The sequence below is a fragment of the Choloepus didactylus genome, chromosome 15, assembly GCF_015220235.1.
Source record: "Choloepus didactylus isolate mChoDid1 chromosome 15, mChoDid1.pri, whole genome shotgun sequence".
In the NCBI taxonomy this organism is placed as follows: Eukaryota; Metazoa; Chordata; class Mammalia; order Pilosa; family Megalonychidae; genus Choloepus; species Choloepus didactylus.
In genome coordinates, this window is record NC_051321.1 from 86,811,660 (window position 1) to 86,825,476 (window position 13,817).

Genomic DNA, 13,817 nt, shown 5'->3' on the forward strand with positions numbered 1-13,817 from the left:
TTTCCAAATGTTTAAGTTCACCCTAGTTGAACATTCTGCTCATAATAAGCAACCGATCCCCATTCTTTAGCCTCATTCTATATCCTCATAACTTACATTTCATATCTATGAGTTTACATATTATAATTAGTTCATATCAGTATACCCTGCAATATTTGTCCTTATGTATCTTATTTCACTCAATATAGCACGCTCAAGGTTTCTTCATCAACCCATTTTTTTAACAGAGTTTTGTTCACACACCATACATTCCGTCCTAAGTAAACAATTGATGGTTCCCGTATAGTCAAATATTTATATATTCAGCACCATCACCACTATGTGTATAAGGACATCTCCGTTTCTTCCACAAAGGAGGAGGAACAGTCAAAGAAGGCAGAGAGACAGGAGAAAAAGAAAAAAAGAAAGAGAGGAAAACAAGAAAAGAAAAAAAAAACATGACAGCTAGGAAGCAACAAAAGGAAAGACAGCATTAAACTAAAGTGGAATAAAGAGCCAGACAATATTACCAATGCTAACACTCCCACACCCTTCCACTATTCCCCCTGCCCATATGCATTTAGCTTTGGTATATTGCCTTTGTTACATTAAAGGAAGCATAATACAATGTTTCTGTTAACTGTGGTCTCTACTTTGCATTGATTGTATTTTTCCCCCAATCCCACCCCATTTTTAACACCTTGCAATGTTGACATTCATTTGTTCTACCTCATGTAAAAACATATTTGCACCTTTTATCACAAGTGTTGAGCACCCTAGGTTTCACTGGGTTATACAGCCACAGTCTTTATCTTTCCTCTTTCCTTCTGGTGGCCCACATGGTCCTAACCTTCCTTTTTCCACCATATTCGCAGTCATCTTTGTTCAGTGTATTTAAATTGCTGTGCTACTATCTCCCAAAATTGTGTTCCAAACCTCTCACTCCTGTCTCTTCCTTTCTGTCTGTAGTGCTCCCTTTGGTGTTTCCTGTAAAGCAGGTATCTTGTTCACAAACTCTGTCATTGCCTGTTTGCCAGAGAATATTTTAAGCTCTTCCTCATTTTTGAAGGACAGTTTTTCCAGATATAGGATCCTTGGTTGGTGGTTTTTCTCTTTCAGTATCTTCAATGTATCACTCCCTTCATTCTTGCCTCCATGCTTTCTGTTGAGAAATCTGCATGTAGTCTTATCAAGCTTCCTTTGTATGTGATGGATAACTCTTCTCTTGCTGCTTTCAGGATTCTCTTTTTATCTTTGATGTTTGATAATCTGATTACTAAGTGTCTTGGTGTGTGCCTATTTGGATCCATTCTGTTTGGGGTACACTGCACTTCTTGGATCCGTAATTTTATGTCTTTCATAAGAGGTGGGGATTTTCATTGATTATTTCCTCTATTATTGCTTCTGTGCCTCCCTTCTCTTCTCCTTCTGGGACATCAATGGCATGTACATTTCTTCATTATGTTTTGTTCTTAAGTTTCCGGAGACGTGGCTCATATTTTTCCATTCTTTTCTCTATCTGTTCTTTTGTGTGTAGGCTTTCAGGTGCCTTGTGTTTCAGTTCCTGAGTGTTTTCCTCTGCCTCTTGAGGTCTGCTGTTGTATGTCTCCATTGTGTCCTTCATCTCATGTGTTGTGCCTTTCATTTCCATAGATTCTGTCATTTGTTTTTTGAACTTTCGATTTCTCCCTTATGTACGCCCAGTGTTTTCATTATATACTTCATCTCTTTTGCCATATCTTCCCTACACTTTCTGAATTGATCCAGCAATAGTTGTTTAAATTCCTGTATCTCAGTTGAAGTGTAAGTTTGTTCCTTTGAGTGGGCCATAATTTCACCCCTCCTAGTGTAGGTTGTAGTTTTCTGTTGTCTAGGCATCTGGCCTCCTAGGTTACCCCAATCATGTTTTCCTAGACCAGAATGGGCTCAGGTGTTGGAAGGTTGCAATAGTTTCAGGTCTCTCTGAGGTTGTCTTAGAAGACTGATGCACCCTGTGAGGCCTTGAGTCACTGTGCTTTTCTGTCCAGTAGATGGCATCTGTCAGCCTGTAGCTCCAGACTGGTGTAAGGAGGTGCAGCCCATGGCTGTTTTCCCCCAGGCTCTGGGGTCTGGTTCTGAATGGAAGGCAGGTAGTAGAGCTTGGCACCGCCTCTTTCCTCTTAGGGAAATATACTCCCTGGGGAGAGGTCATTTGCATTTGAATTGTTTCCGACTCTGCTATCTCCACACTTGTCTGGGTCTGAGTGCTGGGAATTGAAAATGGCTGAGGCTTTCTCCACTGTGCCAAAAAAAGGGACAGAAAGACCCCCTTCAGAGTCAGTCTGCAGCCCCCCTCACTTTCAACCATCAGCCAGAGACAGCACCCAGTCCTTTGGGCTCCCCCTCCCTCCCAGAGAGGTTCTCCAGCTCTCCAAAGTCAGTCATCACCAAAAGCCTCTGTCTGCTTGTTGGGGACTCGTAGCTTGTATTGAGCAGTACATATGTGCTAAATTAAAATCCCAGTTGGAGCTCAGCTGAGCTATATTCTCTTGCTTGGAGAGTGCTGCTCTCTAGCACCATGAGGCTTTGCAGTTTTGACTGTGGGGGTAGGGGACTCCTGGCTCAGGTCCATAGTTTTTACTTACAGATTTTATGCTGCAATCTCAGGTATTCCTGCCAATTCAGGATGGCAGATGATGAGTGGACAGTCACATTTGTCCCCCCTGTAGTTATTCTAGATTATTTTCTAGTTGTTCCTGGCTATTTATTTGTTGTTCCAAGGGACTAACTAACTTCCACTCCTCTCTATGCCACCACCTTCTTTCTCTCTAATCCTTCATTTTTAAATGGTTAATTTTATGTTATGTGATTCTCCCCTCAATAAAAAAAATCATGTATTTCTGAAAGTGTTATGTTGTGGAAAGTTTTCTAATGAAAAATAATAATCCTTCATACACTCCTTGCCAGTCCCTTGTTCACAACCATCAGAGAAGCCATTTCTTTGTCTGTTACTTATGTGCTTCTATCTTGATGATATGCTTACATTGAGTCATCATTATAGACTTGGGATGACTATTGTTTTCATCTCTTACCTATTTCTTATTTTGTCTCTTCCCAATATGGTCATATCACTGCATTTATTTGGATCAATAACTAATGTTTACAAAATACTACAGACCTATTCTAATTTCCATTTTTTCTTTTCATTTTCTTGGAGTTTCTAATTTCTTTTATTTTTCCATTATAATTTCCTGATTTTTTCCAAAACTTGATTTTTCCAAATACTCCACCATAGCAGCCATTTTATAGAAGAGCCCCCTTTCATCCTAACAAATCTTCCTCCTGAAATTCTTGACTCCATAGTCCCATATTATTTTATCAGTCTCTAGGCTTTCACATGATCTCCCCAATGGCATGGCTCTTGTCTTGGTCACCAGGGAACTCCATTTCACCAAATCCCATGGTCAGTGTCTGTCCTCACCTGACATCTCAGAACTGTGAGCAGGACGAAAACCCACTCCTCCTTGTAGGCCTGCTTCTCTTGGCTATCAGAATCACCCTTTCATAGTTCTCCATGTAACTCTGGCTGCTCTGGCTCCAGCGCCTTCACTGCCTTCCTTTTCTGCCTGACTTCTAAGCGTTGGTGATTCCTAGGGCTCAGTAGCAGCCGACTTCTCTTATCTTTATTCTTTATCCTTGTGACTCAGTCCCATAGTTTTAAATGTTATCTGTAGCCTTATGCTGATGCCTCCCAATCGGCATCTCCTGGCCTGGCCTCATTTCTCTGTTCCAATTCCATATTTCCAAAGGTCTAGAAGACATTTGCGTAAGAAATCTAACAGATTTCTCAAATTTCACATTTGTAAAACATTACTCTTTATTACCCCCCACCACTCACTGTTATTCACAGTGGAGAGTATTTCATCTCCATCCTAGGAAGCATCCTTGATTTTCTGATTTTCAGTATCTAGTTCATCAGCAAGTCCTATCAACTGTACTTCCAAAATTTATCCATTATTTTCTATTTCTGCTGCAACACACAAGAACAAGACTACACCTCTCATCTGGAACAATTCAGTTGCTTTTCAGTGAGTCACTGTTCCTGCTCTCATCTCCTTCTGATGAATTCTTCACGCAGCAAACAAAAAAGTCATGTCATGTGCCATCTTTGCTTAGAACTATTACTCTTGCATCTGGAGTAAATACTGACTTTTAGCCCAAGGTTATCTCTTTGACTTCATCTCATATCAACCCCTGTCCCCACAAAAATCCTTTTTGTTCCTCAAACATACCATGCTGGTTCCACTCAGGGTCCTCGCCCATGCTACTTCCTGTTTGGGCTGTCTTCTCCATTTTTCTTAGCTCATCATCAGCACAATGTCACCTTCTCATTGAGGTCTTCCTTGGTATTTCCAACTATCATTTAGCTCTTTTATTTGATATTGAAAATGCATATGTTTGCAGATTACCATTATTTCACTAGAATCTAAGCTCCTTGAGACAAAGGATCTTGTCTGACTTACTCATACTCTATCCTCAGAATCTAGGTCTAAGCCTGTCTCACAGAAAGTGCTCAAAAAAATCATTCATGAATAAGCAGCTTGAAAATCATTTTCCCCTACAACCTTGAAAGTAACAATTCCTAATCTTATATCAGCTAATATCAATATTGATGATAGAATTTTGATGTAAATCTGACACTCATTTCTAAGACTATAAACTATATTCCTTTCCAAACACTTTCAGTGTATTTTCTTTATCTTTGAAGAACTTTTATGTATTTTGCTGACCCTCAGAGAGCTCTTTAAATCATTGGCAGTTTTCATCCATGGGAAATTTAAAGATTTTTAAAATAATGCCATCTGTTTCAATTACTTAATTTTCAATTTCTTCAATTCCTATTATTTTCAAGTTGAACTTCCTGAATTTGTCTTCTATATATCTCACCTATCCCCTCATACTTAGTTTCCTTGTATTTTCACTTTGTTTTGGGGGGGGAATTACCTTGTCTTTATTGTCTAACTTGCAAGATATATTAGATTTTGAACTGTTGATTATTTTCTCTGAATTATCTCTCTTTCTTCCTGGATTATTATCTCATTTATTTATTCTGTATTCTCTATTTTACATGGGCTATTTTTCTTAATTGTGTGGTCCTCCATTCTTGTGCAATCATACATAAGACTGAGGCATTAAAAAGGGATATGGGAGAGGCGGGGCAAGATGGCAGACTGGTGAGCTGTAAGTTTTAGTTACTCCTCCTGGAAAGTAGGTAAAAAGCCAGGAACTGCGTGGTCTGGACACCACAGAGCAATCTGTCTTTGGGCATACTTCATACAACACTCATGAAAACGTGGAACTGCTGAGATCAGCGAAATCTGTAAGTTTTTGCGGCCAGGGGACCCGCGCCCCTCCCTGCCAGGCTCAGTCCCGGGGGAGGAGCGGCTGTCAGCTCCGGGAAGGAGAAGGGAGAACTGCAGTGGCTGCTCTTATCGAAAACTCATTCTACTGATTCAAACTCCAACCATAGATAGACTGAGACCAGACACCAGAGACTCTGAGAGCAGCCAGCCCAGCAGAGAGGAGACAGGCATAGAAAAAAAACAACACGAAAAACTCCAAAATAAAAGCAGAGGATTTTTGGAGTTCTGGTGAACACAGAAAGGGGAAGGGCGGAGCTCAGGCCTTGAGGCGCATATGCAAATCCCGAAGCAAAGCTGATCTCTCTGCCCTGTGCACCTTTCCTTAATGGCCCTGGTTGCTTTGTCTATTAGCATTTCAATAACCCATTAGATCTCTGAGGAGGGCCGTTTTTTTTTTTTTTTTTTAAATCCTTTTTGCTTTTTCTAAAACAATTACTCTAAGAAGCTCAATACAGAAAGCTTCAAAGAATTGAAATTTGGGCACGTCAAGTCAAGAGCAGAACTAAGAGAGCTCTGAGACAAAAGGCAATAATCCAGTGGCTGAGAAAATTCACTAAACAACACAACTTCCCAAGAAAATGGGGGTGTCCGCTCACAGCCACCATCCTGGTGCACAGGAAACAATCCTGCCCATCGCCAGCCCCATAGCCCAGAGCTGCCCCAGACAACCCAGTGTGACGGAAGTGCTTCAAATAACAGGCACACACCACAAAACTGGGCGTGGACATTAGCCTTCCCTGCAACCTCAGCTGAATGTCCCAGAGCTGGGAAGGTGGAGCAGTGTGAATTAACAAAGCCCCATTCAGCCATAATTTGAGCAGACTGGGAGCCTCCCTACACAGCCCAGCAGCCCAGAACTGCCCTGGGGGGACGGCACTCACCTGTGACATAGCACAGTCATCCCTCAACAGAGGACCCGGGGTGCACAGCCTGGAAGAGGGGCCCACTTGCAAGTCTCAGGAGCCATACGCCAATACCAAAGACTTGTGGGTCAGTGGCAGAGACAAACTGTGGCAGGAATGAACTGAAGGATTAGACTATTGCAGCAGCTTTAAAACTCTAGGATCATCAGGGAGATTTGATTGTTAGGGCCACCCCCCCTCCCCGACTGCCCAGAAACACGCCCCACATACAGGGCAGGCAACACCAACTACACACGCAAGCTTGGTACACCAATTGGGCCCCACAAGACTCACTCCCCCACTCACCAAAAAGGCTAAGCAGGGGAGATCTGGCTTGTGGAGAACAGGTGGCTCGTGGATGCCACCTGCTGGTTAGTTAGAGAAAGTGTACTCCACGAAGCTGTAGATCTGATAAATTAGAGATAAGGACTTCAATTGGTCTACAAACCCTAAAAGAACCCTATCAAGTTCAGCAAATGCCACGAGGCCAAAAACAACAGAAAATTATAAAGCATATGAAAAAAACCAGATGATATGGATAACCCAAGCCCAAGCACCCAAATCAAAATACCAGAAGAGACACAGCACCTAGAGCAGCTACTCAAAGAACTAAAGATGAACAATGAGACCATAGTACGGGATATGAAGGAAATCAAGAAGACCCTAGAAGAGCATAAAGAAGACATTGCAAGACTAAATAAAAAAATGGATGATCTTATGGAAATTAAAGAAACTGTTGACCAAATTAAAAAGATTCTGGACACTCATAGTACAAGACTAGAGGAAGTTGAACAACGAATCAGTGACCTGGAAGATGACAGAATGGAAAATGAAAGCATAAAAGAAAGAATGGGGAAAAAAATTGAAAAACTCAAAATGGACCTCAGGGATATGATAGATAATATGAAACGTCCGAATATAAGACTCATTGGTGTCCCAGAAGGGGAAGAAAAGGGTAAAGGTCTAGGAAGAGTATTCAAAGAAATTGTTGGGGAAAACTTCCCAAATCTTCTAAACAACATAAATACACAAATCATAAATGCTCAGCGAACTCCAAATAGAATAAATCCAAAAAAACCAACTCTGAGACATATACTGATCACACTGTCAAACATAGAAGAGAAGGAGCAAGTTCTGAAAGCAGCAAGAGAAAAGCAATTCACCACATACAAAGGAAACAGCATAAGACTAAGTAGTGACTACTCAGCAGCCACCATGGAGGCAAGAAGGCAGTGGCACGATATATTTAAAATTCTGAGTGAGAGGAATTTCCAGCCAAGAATACTTTATCCAGCAAAGCTCTCCTTCAAATTTGAGGGAGAGCTTAAGTTTTTCACAGACAAAGAAATGCTGAGAGAATTTGCTAACAAGAGACCTGCCCTACTGGAGATACTAAAGGGAGCCCTACAGACAGAGAAACAAAGACAGGACAGAGAGACTTGGAGAAAGGTTCAGTACTAAAGAGATTCGGTATGGGTACAATAAAGGATATTAATAGAGAGAGGGAAAAATATGGCAAACATAATCCAAAGGATAAGATGGCCGATTCAAGAAATGCCTTCACGGTTTTAACGTTGAATGTAAATGGATTAAACTCCCCAATTAAAAGATATAGATTCGCAGAATGGATCAAAAAAAATGAACCATCAATATGTTGCATACAAGAGACTCATCTTAGACACAGGGACACAAAGAAACTGAAAGTGAAAGGATGGAAAAAAATATTTCATGCAAGCTACAGCCAAAAGAAAGCAGGTGTAGCAATATTAATCTCAGATAAAATAGACTTCAAATGCAGGGATGTTTTGAGAGACAAAGAAGGCCACTACGTACTAATAAAAGGGGCAATTCAGCAAGAAGAAATAACAATCGTAAATGTCTATGCACCCAATCAAGGTGCCACAAAATACATGAGAGAAACACTGGCAAAACTAAAGGAAGCAATTGATGTTTCCACAATAATTGTGGGAGACTTCAACACATCACTCTCTCCTATCGATAGATCAACCAGACAGAAGACCAATAAGGAAATTGAAAACCTAAACAATCTGATAAATGAATTAGATTTAACAGACATCTACAGGACATTACATCCCAAATCACCAGGATACACATACTTTTCTAGTGCTCACGGAACTTTCTCCAGAATAGATCATATGCTGGGACATAAAACAAGCCTCAATAAATTTAAAAAGATTGAAATTATTCAAAGCACATTCTCTGACCACAATGGAATACAATTAGAAGTCAATAACCATCAGAGACTTAGAAAATTCACAAATACCTGGAGGTTAAACAACACACTCCTAAACAATCAGTGGGTTAAAGAAGAAATAGCGGCGGGGCAAGATGGCAGACTGGTGAGCTGTATGTTTTAGTTACTCCTCCAGGAAAGTAGGTAAAAAGCCAGGAACTGCGTGGACTGGACACCACAGAGCAATCTGTCTTTGGGCATACTTCATACAACACTCATGAAAACGTGGAACTGCTGAGATCAGCGAAATCTGTAAGTTTTTGCGGCCAGGGGACCCGCGCCCCTCCCTGCCAGGCTCAGTCCCGGGGGAGGAGGGGCTGTCAGCTCCAGGAAGGAGAAGGGAGAATTGCAGTGGCTGCTCTCATCGAAAACTCATTCTACTGATTCAAACTCCAACCATAGATAGAATGAGGCCAGACACCAGAGACTCTGAGAACAGCCAGCCCAGCAGAGAGGAGACGGGCATAGAAGGAAAACAACACCAGAAGCTCCAAAGTAAAAGCAGAGGATTTTTGGAGTTCTGGTGAACACAGAAAGGGGAAGGGCGGAGATCAGGCCTTGAGGCGCATATGCAAATCCCGAAGCAAGGCTGATCTCTCTGCCCAGGGCACCTTTCCTTAATGGCCCTGGTTGCTTTGTCTATTAGCATTTCAATAACCCATTAGATCTCTGAGGAGGGCCGTTTTTTTTTTTTTTTTTTTTTAAATCCTTTTTGCTTTTTCTAAAACAATTACTCTAAGAAGCTCAATACAGAAAGCTTCAAAGAATTGAAATTTGGGCACGTCAAGTCAAGAGCAGAACTAAGAGAGCTCTGAGACAAAAGGCAATAATCCAGTGGCTGAGAAAATTCACTAAACAACACAACTTCCCAAGAAAAGGGGGGTGTCCGCTCACAGCCACCATCCTGGTGGACAGGAAACACTCCTGCCCATCGCCAGCCCCATAGCCCAGAGCTGCCCCAGACAACCCAGTGTGACGGAAGTGCTTCAAATAACAGGCACACACCACAAAACTGGGCGTGGACATTAGCCTTCCCTGCAACCTCAGCTGAATGTCCCAGAGCTGGGAAGGGGGAGCAGTGTGAATTAACAGAGCCCCATTCAGCCATCATTTGAGCAGACTGGGAGCCTCCCAACACAGCCCAGCAGCCCAGAACTGCCCTGGGGGGACGGCACTCACCTGTGACATAGCACAGTCATCCCTCAACAGAGGACCCGGGGTGCACAGCCTGGAAGAGGGGCCCACTTGCAAGTCTCAGGAGCCATACGCCAATACCAAAGACTTGTGGGTCAGTGGCAGAGACAAACTGTGGCAGGACTGAACTGAAGGATTAGACTATTGCAGTAGCTTTAAAACTCTAGGATCATCAGGGAGATTTGATTGTTAGGGCCACCCCCCCTCCCCGACTGCCCAGAAACACGCCCCACATACAGGGCAGGCAACACCAACTACACACGCAAGCTTGGGACACCAATTGGGCCCCACAAGACTCACTCCCCCACTCACCAAAAAGGCTAAGCAGGGGAGATCTGGCTTGTGGAGAACAGGTGGCTCGTGGACGCCACCTGCTGGTTAGTTAGAGAAAGTGTACTCCACGAAGCTGTAGATCTGATAAATTAGAGATAAGGACTTCAACTGGTCTACAAACCCTAAAAGACCCCTATCAAGGACAGCAAATGCCACGAGGCCAAAAACAACAGAAAATTATAAAGCATATGAAAAAACCAGACGATATGGATAACCCAAACCCAAGCACCCAAATCAAAAGACCAGAAGAGACACACCTAGAGCAGCTACTCAAAGAACTAAAGATGAACAATGAGACCCTAGTACGGAATATGAAGGAAATCAAGAAGACCCTAGAAGAGCATAAAGAAGACATTGCAAGACTAAATAAAAAAATGGATGATCTTATGGAAATTAAAGAAACTGTTGACCAAATTAAAAAGATTCTGGACACTCATAGTACAAGACTAGAGGAAGTTGAACAACGAATCAGTGACCTGGAAGATGACAGAATGGAAAATGAAAGCATAAAAGAAAGAATGGGGAAAAAAATTGAAAAACTCGAAATGGACCTCAGGGATATGATAGATATTATGAAACGTCCGAATATAAGACTCATTGGTGTCCCAGAAGGGGAAGAAAAGGGTAAAGGTCTAGGAAGAGTATTCAAAGAAATTGTTGGGGAAAACTTCCCAAATCTTCTAAACAACATAAATACACAAATCATAAATGCTCAGCGAACTCCAAATAGAATAAATCCAAAAAAACCCACTCCGAGACATATACTGATCACACTGTCAAACATAGAAGAGAAGGAGCAAGTTCTGAAAGCAGCAAGAGAAAAGCAATTCACCACATACAAAGGAAACAGCATAAGACTAAGTAGTGACTACTCAGCAGCCACCATGGAGGCGAGAAGGCAATGGCACGATATATTTAAAATTCTGAGAGAGAGGAATTTCCAGCCAAGAATACTTTATCCAGCAAAGCTCTCCCTCAAATTTGAAGGAGAGCTTAAATTTTTCACAGACAAAGAAATGCTGAGAGAATTTGCTAACAAGAGACCTGCCCTACTGGAGATACTAAAGGGAGCCCTACAGACAGAGAAACAAAGACAGGACAGAGAGACTTGGAGAAAGGTTCAGTACTAAAGAGATTCGGTATGGGTACAATAAAGGATATTAATAGAGAGAGGGAAAAATATGGCAAACATAATCCAAAGGATAAGATGGCCGATTCAAGAAATGCCTTCACGGTTTTAACGTTGAATGTAAATGGATTAAACTCCCCAATTAAAAGATATAGATTCGCAGAATGGATCAAAAAAAATGAACCATCAATATGTTGCATACAAGAGACTCATCTTAGACACAGGGACACAAAGAAATTGAAAGTGAAAGGATGGAAAAAAATATTTCATGCAAGCTACAGCCAAAAGAAAGCAGGTGTAGCAATATTAATCTCAGATAAAATAGACTTCAAATGCAGGGATGTTTTGAGAGACAAAGAAGGCCACTACATACTAATAAAAGGGGCAATTCAGCAAGAAGAAATAACAATCGTAAATGTCTATGCACCCAATCAAGGTGCCACAAAATACATGAGAGAAACATTGGCAAAACTAAAGGAAGCAATTGATGTTTCCACAATAATTGTGGGAGACTTCAACACATCACTCTCTCCTATCGATAGATCAACCAGACAGAAGAACAATAAGGAAATTGAAAACCTAAACAATCTGATAAATTAATTAGATTTAACAGACATCTACAGGACATTACATCCCAAATCACCAGGATACACATACTTTTCTAGTGCTCACGGAACTTTCTCCAGAATAGATCATATGCTGGGACATAAAACAAGCCTCAATAAATTTAAAAAGATTGAAATTATTCAAAGCACATTCTCTGACCACAATGGAATACAATTAGAAGTCAATAACCATCAGAGACTTAGAAAATTCACAAATACCTGGAGGTTAAACAACACACTCCTAAACAATCAGTGGGTTAAAGAAGAAATAGCAAGAGAAATTGCTAAATATATAGAGACGAATGAAAATGAGAACACAACATACCAAAACCTATGGGATGCAGCAAAAGCAGTGCTAAGGGGGAAATTTATAGCACTAAACGCATATATTAAAAAGGAAGAAAGAGCCAAAATCAAAGAACTAATGGATCAACTGAAGAAGCTAGAAAATGAACAGCAAACCAATCCTAAACCAAGTAGAAGAAAAGAAATAACAAGGATTAAAGCAGAAATAAATGACATAGAGAACAAAAAAACAATAGAAAGGATAAATATCACGAAAAGTTGGTTCTTTGAGAAGATCAACAAGATTGACAAGCCCCTAGCTAGACTGACAAAATCAAAAAGAGAGAAGACCCATATAAACAAAATAATGAATGAAAAAGGTGACATAACTGCAGATCCTGAAGAAATTAAAAAAATTATAAGAGGATATTATGAACAACTGTATGGCAACAAACTGGATAATGTAGAAGAAATTGACAATTTCCTGGAAACATATGAACAACCTAGACTGACCAGAGAAGAAATAGAAGACCTCAACCAACCCATCACAAGCAAAGAGATCCAATCAGTCATCAAAAATCTTCCCACAAATAAATGCCCAGGGCCAGATGGCTTCACAGGGGAATTCTACCAAACTTTCCAGAAAGAACTGACACCAATCTTACTCAAACTCTTTCAAAACATTGAAAAAAATGGAACACTACCTAACTCATTTTATGAAGCTAACATCAATCTAATACCAAAACCAGGCAAAGATGCTACAAAAAAGGAAAACTACCGGCCAATCTCCCTAATGAATATAGATGCAAAAATCCTCAACAAAATACTTGCAAATCGAATCCAAAGACACATTAAAAAAATCATACACCATGACCAAGTGCGGTTCATTCCAGGCATGCAAGGATGGTTCAACATCAGAAAAACAGTCAATGTATTACAACACATTAAAAACTCGAAAGGGAAAAATCAATTGATCATCTCAATAGATGCTGAAAAAGCATTTGACAAAATCCAACATCCCTTTTTGATAAAAACACTTCAAAAGGTAGGAATTGAAGGAAACTTCCTCAACATGATAAAGAGCATATATGAAAAACCCACAGCCAGCATAGTACTCAATGGTGAGAGACTGAAAGCCTTCCCTCTAAGATCAGGAACAAGACAAGGATGCCCGCTGTCACCACTGTTATTCAACATTGTGCTGGAAGTGCTAGCCAGGGCAATCCGGCAAGACAAAGAAATAAAAGGCATCCAAATTGGAAAAGAAGAAGTAAAACTGTCATTGTTTGCAGATGATATGATCTTATATCTAGAAAACCCTGAGAAATCAACGATACACCTACTAGAGCTAATAAACAAATTTAGCAAAGTAGCGGGATACAAGATTAATGCACATAAGTCAGTAATGTTTCTATATGCTAGAAATGAACAAACTGAAGAGACACTCAAGAAAAAGATACCATTTTCAATAGCAACTAAAAAAATCAAGTACCTAGGAATCAACTTAACCAAAGATGTAAAAGACCTATACAAAGAAAACTACATAACTCTACTAAAAGAAATAGAAGGGGACCTTAAAAGATGGAAAAATATTCCATGTTCATGGATAGGAAGGCTAAATGTCATTAAGATGTCAATTCTACCCAAACTCATCTACAGATTCAATGCAATCCCAATCAAAATTCCAACAACCTACTTTGCAGACTTGGAAAAGCTAGTTATCAAATTTATTTG